At 33.3% G+C, this 6652-nt stretch overlaps 1 pseudogene; it reads left to right on the forward strand.

The window, feature by feature from the left end:
• Positions 1-3179: 3179 nt before the first annotated feature.
• Positions 3180-5503, forward strand: LOC129313239 (G-type lectin S-receptor-like serine/threonine-protein kinase At2g19130; annotated as a pseudogene).
• Positions 5504-6652: the final 1149 nt, after the last annotated feature.

The raw sequence follows: 6652 nt of genomic DNA on the forward strand, positions 1-6652 counted from the left end.
ACAATTGATAAACGCAAACTTATGATAAAGTTTGGTAATATCTGAAATCACATCAATTATGTTCTAATTTTAATTACACGCACATGAAGCACGAACTTATCTTTCTTTTAAATACATGGCAAGATCCACATATATTCATGGTTAGCTAATAATGAATAAGAATGAACTGGCCTCCACCTCCTAAACTATTTCATGTGGAAAAAAAATTCAACACATGGGGCTACACATGTAAATATTAAAATCTGTGGTTATTATTATAATCACATCCAAATAAAGCGGTCTATCTATGAAAGTTTTAAAGCTTAAAAGGTATAATTATTATAGATTAATGTGTAAAAATCTGTCTAATATTTATAGTTTGTTGAGGAGCCAAATCATTAATATCATAACCTTAAATTTATAAATAGAGGTTATAGTTATTGGATTGACCAGGTTAGTTGGAATGTTCTCCAATATTCTCCTTGTTGGAAACATTCAAAAATTCCCTCGGTAACAATGTGGAAAACATGCTTGTGAATTTGAAAATTGAATCAAAGTGATGGACTCAACTATTTAGGTATGCTTTTGCATTTAGGTTCTTCTGTTTTTCTAAATCAATATGGGATTATATTCAAGTTTAAGGATTTGGTTTAAATTAATTCTTTGGTTTTGAATATGAAGTCAATTGATCAGGAACCACCATTCCAACATTTCACTCAATTCTAGCATGCAATAGTGTCTTCCTTGTTGTTGAACATACGTACGCTACTCTCCACTGTGCCTTATGTTACATGAGGCGGTTTTTGGATCTATTATCTAGTAGACTAACATAAGACAATTTTAAAAAAGTCAACAACATTAAAATCTCATTCTGCACAAATGTCCTTAGTAATTGTGTTGTAGAGGGATGATATAAGAAATAAATTACAATTTACAAATAGTTGGAATCATCTCAATGAATGAAGAAAAGTATCAAACAGCTGGCATGCTGTCAATTCAACTCCACTTTAGCGAGAAGAGATTAAAGCACATGCAAGATCAAGGGAAGTAGTTTCGTTCAAGTGGGCTCATGCCCATATTGAATTTTGCGAGCACCGAAAGGCTTCTAAGTTTAAACTCTGAACACAAAACAAGCTATCAAAGGCCCGTAAACATGTCCAATCGTATATAAGCAGAAAAATCCTTCTCTTTTTCGCCAAAGCCAGTCTTCAGTCTCCGTAGTTCCGCTCGTCTTCCCCACGACAATCACAAAATTGATATGATCTGGTTCGGCGAAACTTCACTTTTACTTTTCGCCAGAGATAAGGGCCCGTTTGGTTTTTCTGCATTATATTTAAAAAATAAAATTTTACTTTTAAAATGTTAAAAATTATTTGAATAAAATATTTTACAGAAAAGTACATCCTGAAAATATATCTAAACAGTGACTGAAAGTGAATTGATAAACGTAACTATTTGAAATTTTTAAAAAGTGAATTTAAAAAGTAAGATGTTATTTGACCATACTACCCCAAGTTTAATTCTCTTCCTTTATTTAAAAAAATTAATTTATTATCATTTCAATACTAATAATTAGATATCAAGTTTTTAGCATTATAAATTAAATAATTAATTATATTAATTTTTAGCATTAATGTGTAATAATAATTACAATCTTTGTCATATTTTCTAAAATTACAAATTAAAAAAATATAAATAACTAGAAAATTAAGTTTTTAGCATTATAGATCAAATTTTATGTTATTTAAAATATTTATCATATTTTTTAAATATATTATATTTGTATAGTAAAAATTATAAATTATTATAAATTAATGTCCTTTTTGATAATTGTATATTCTAAAATACATTTCATTTATAATCCAAATAACTCTCAATATACCAAACTAATTTTTAAAAAAATATATTTAAATAAAATTTTATTATAATAACTAATTTTTATTAAACTAATTTTTATTATATAAATATTGATAAATTAAAAACTAAACACACACCCCATTTTTTCTTAAAAGAAAGAGCTATTGGTTATACAAATAAAGGACAAGGTCAACAGAATGACCACCGCAAGCCAGGAATGCAGTCAAAAAATGTCCGCCAGAAAATTATTAGTTTGTAGTCTGACTTGCCGCCCCATTGCTCTACCAGACCCAGACTTCACCAGCCATGCCCAAGCCTTCTCTAAAATCACCAATAAGCATTTTCCTAATTCTGCGCTTAAAGTTTTATTTTAAAACCTTAATTTCCTTCGAGCTAATGAATTTTTTCCATTACACTCAGAAAAAATCACCAATAAGCACACATAATGCGAATCGCCAAGTCAACACTTTTATTTTAGACAAACCAATCTTTTTTTGTAAGTTGGATTTTTTTCCCCATTCAAAAGAAACCTATAAGAACACAATTAGATCCGACAACGATGGGTGGGACTGGTAGGCTATCCTTTTAGACCGTGCATCTTTCAAGGGCTGGAATTGAAAAAAAAAAAGAAAATTTTAATATAAAAAAGTTTTCAATCCTATAAAAATAAGCTCGATTTACTTTTTAAATTTTTAAAATCTTTGTTATAACTTTTTTATATAATTTACTTACTTAAAATTTTAAATTAATACATGAGAATAATATAATTTATTAAATATTTATTTTAGGTCATGAATATAAAGTCAGTGAGGTTGTTGAAATAACATCCTCTCTAAATAGACTTTCATTTAATGGGTTTAGTGTTTTATTTTTGAATGAATATTGATGATAATAAAGATTAGAGAGTATGCATATTTAAATATTTGACTTAGGTATTTTGTAATTTACATATGTCTTGGTATAATTAGAAATTTTAATTTCAAAAATAAGAAGTTATGTCCCGAAAACTGCGAATAAAAATAAAGGTTGAGAAAATACTGATTTAGAATTAAAGGATTTATGGGCATGAGCCCTAGAGCTGGTTTTGCAAGTCAGGGCTATAGAACCGGGCGCGCTTTCATTAGCACAACATTGTTGACTGCGATGGCATAAAGAATGGTCGTGCCCGTACAGGCCGAACCATTCATTGAACGCTATAACGATCAATAGGCTCTTGTTTTCCTTTTTTTTGGGATTGCACAGCAAGTCACACACTCTTCCTTCAAATAAAATATCGTTATTTCTTATAAAAAAAAAAATATCTAGTTCTTTATCTTAGCTGTTTCTGCTTGGCCATGGACAACATGAACGACCCATGGCCTTTTCTCTCTCTTCTTTTCCTCTGTTTCTTTTTTCACGCCATTCCTTCACTGGCAGCTGATACCATTTCTGCAAATCAAACTCTTTCTGGGGATCAAACTATCATCTCATCCGGTGGTGTCTTCGAATTGGGTTTCTTCAAGCCAGGCAATTCCCCAACTACTACATAGGCATCTGGTATAAAAAGGTCTCTCAACAGGCCATTGTTTGGGTGGCAAACAGAGACAGCCCAGTCTCTGATAAAAACTCCGCCAAGTTGGTTATATCAAACGGCAATTTGGTTCTCTTAAACGAGTCCCAAATCCAAGTTTGGTCGACAAACTTGATTTCCACCACCTCTGGTTCTGCTGTGGCTATACTCCTGGATTCTGGGAATCTTGTCCTAAGAGATGAGGTAGAATCTTCAGAAAATTTATGGCAGAGTTTTGATAATCCGACCAACACATTTCTTCCTGGCGGTAAAATCAAACTCAACAATAAGACAAAACAGCCTCAATATCTCACTTCCTGGAGGACAAAGAAGATCCCTGCCTCTGGAGCTAGACCCGAAAGGAACCACTTCGTACCTGATTCTTTGAACAAGTCTGAAGAGTATTGGACTAGCGGTCTTGGAACGGCCAAATTTTTAGCTTGGTCCCTGAAATGAGGGCGAATTTCTTATACAATTACACCTTTGTTTCGAACGAGAACGAGCTATTTTACTTACTCCATGTATAACTCTTCTATTTTATCTCATCTGGTGATTGATATCTCGGGACAGATCCAGCAACTCTCGTGGCTAGAAAGCACGAATCAGTGGAATTTGTTTTGGTCTCAACCAAGGCAACAATGTGAGGTGTATGCTTTTTGTGGATCATTTGGGACCTGCAATGAGAATTCCCTGCCATTTTGTACTTGCCTGACTGGTTTCAAGCCAAAGTCACAAACTGATTGGGATCTAGAGGATCATTCAGGTGGGTGTGTGAGGAAAACCAAGTTGCAGTGTGAGAATCCGAGTTCATCTAATAGAGAGAAAGACAGGTTTTTGGCAATGCCAACGTGGCCTTACCTAAACACTCACAAATCTGTGGGAGTAGGAAATGCTGTTGAATGCGATCCACGTGCTTAAAAAATTGCTCTTTGCGTTGCTCATGCGTATGACAGTAATGGGTGTTCTGTTTGGAATGGAGATTTATTAAGTCTGCAGCAACTTTCCCAAGATGACAGTGATGGAGAAACGTTATTTCTAAAAGTTGCGGCTTCTGAGATTTCAGATGCTCCACACAAAAAGCAAGACATTATTGGTATTGTGGTAGGCTTGGTTGGAGGTCTAGGGGTTCTCCTAGCCATTTGCCTCTTTGTGATGATGAGAAGAAAAAGAGAGTAGTTGGATTAGGAAGATCGGCCGTGGGTTCATCGGCGGCATTTGGGTACAGAGATCTACAAAATGCAACCAAGAATTTTTCTGAAAATCTAGGAGAAGGTTTTGGTTCTGTTTTCAAAGGTACGTTGTCGGATTCAAGTCCCATAGCAGTAAAGAATCTTGAAAACACAAGCCAAGGTGAGAAAAAGTTCATATCAGAAGTCAGCACCGTAGGCATAGTCCGACATGACAATCTTGTTCGTCTTCGTGGGTTCTGTGCCGAAGGTTCCAGAAAGCTTCTGGTTTATGATTACATGCCAAATGGTTCTTTGGATTCTTATCTGCTTCCGGATATAAACTCCAAGAAATTGGAGTAGAATGTGAGGTACCAAATAGCATTAGGAACAGCAAGAGGACTAAATTACCTCCACGAGAAGTGTAAAGACTGCATTATACATTGTGACGTAAAGCCAGAAAACATTCTTTTAGATTCTGATTTTGTCCAAAAATTGCAGACTTTGGCCTCACAAAGCTAGTTGGGATGGAAATCAACAGAATCCTCACAGCCATGAGAGGGACAAGGGGTTATCTTGCCCCAGAGTGGATTTCTGGTGTGACTATCACACCAAAAATTGATGTTTACAGTTATGGAATGATGCTATTCGAATTGGTGTCAGGAAGAAGAAACTCTGAACCATTTAAAGATAGTCAAGTTAAGTTCTTTCCCACCTTGGCTGCGAATGTAGTAATTCAAGGAGGCGATGTTCTTGACCTTTTAGATCCTACATTAGAGCGGAATGCGGACGTTGAAGAGTTGACTAGGATAATAAAATTGCTTCGTGGTGTGTACAAGATGCTGAGTCTAACAGGCCATCCATGTGTCAGATTATTCCAATTCTAGAGGGATTTCTGGATATGAATTTGCCTCCGATTCCAAGATCCCTCCTACTGTTTGCGGGCAGCTAGAACATTGTTTTTCTTCAATTTTAATTAGAAAGTAGTATCTCATTAGCAAGCTCAAAGTCCTTCAGAGAAAATCATGCACGAGGATTGAGGATAGTATGGTTTGCTTTCTATCCATTATTAATGTATAATTATTTCCAAAGCCCCCTCTCAGGACTTTGAGACTTTCTGGATGGGCTAAATCATGAGAAGAGCCCTCTTGATTAATTCAATCACAATAATGTGAGGTAGCATCCTATGGCGGTGTCAAGATATATATACTGGGATTGATCTTCTATGGCTACTTCTCTATTTTTGTAATTTGCTGTGGTGGTATGGGAGATACCGTGAACTTGTTTGTAAAAGTTATGCTCAGGCGATCAGGAGTAGTTTCTCTGGAATATTTATTATTGCATATTTATTCTCCTTAATTTACAAGAAATTCTCTTGAGAAACAAAAAGTAGTATCAAGTGTTCTAATTGTTGCATATTTATTCTCCTTGATTTATAAGGAATTCATAACTTCAAGAACAGTTAAAAGTTAAAAAGCACTCCCCCACCACATTTTATGAAACATTTTTTTTTTGATAAAATTGCAAATTCCAATAAAATTAATTATATAGATTTTGGAATCTTAATTTCTTTCAAGAGAAATATAAACTTTTTAAAATATGCTATATTTAATAAGAGGGAGAGAGAGAAAGGATGATATTTGAAGAGTGAAATAATGAGAAACAATTCTTTTATAAATTCAGTGTGTTATGTATTTATTTATTTATGTTCTATTCAATAAAATTGCACAAATTAAATCAAATAAAATTTTATATATCATTATTTTTAATGACTTTTTAATAGAATGTCTCTTTAATTTATTGTCTTCTCTCTCTCATAGTGAATTGCATAATCAATTTATATTTATAGTTACTTGGCATGACATGTTTTTATTAAATAGATTATAAATGATATGATGTATCAATTCATGCAAGAATTTCTCAATGATAAAAAATATTTTTGAAATAAATTTTATTAGTGAAATATTTTTCTCCAGAGCATCTTATATTATAAAATATCAAACCATCCTAAAAAATGTCTTATAAAATAAAGTTGATGAAATATTTTCACCTGATTTGATCAAGAAATGTTTTCATCCGATAAAAAGAAAAAGTACAAGAC

Source organism: Prosopis cineraria, unplaced genomic scaffold (assembly GCF_029017545.1).
Source record: "Prosopis cineraria cultivar Desert tree isolate PC_DT_omini unplaced genomic scaffold, ASM2901754v1 PC6, whole genome shotgun sequence".
NCBI classification, from domain to species: domain Eukaryota; kingdom Viridiplantae; phylum Streptophyta; class Magnoliopsida; order Fabales; family Fabaceae; genus Prosopis; species Prosopis cineraria.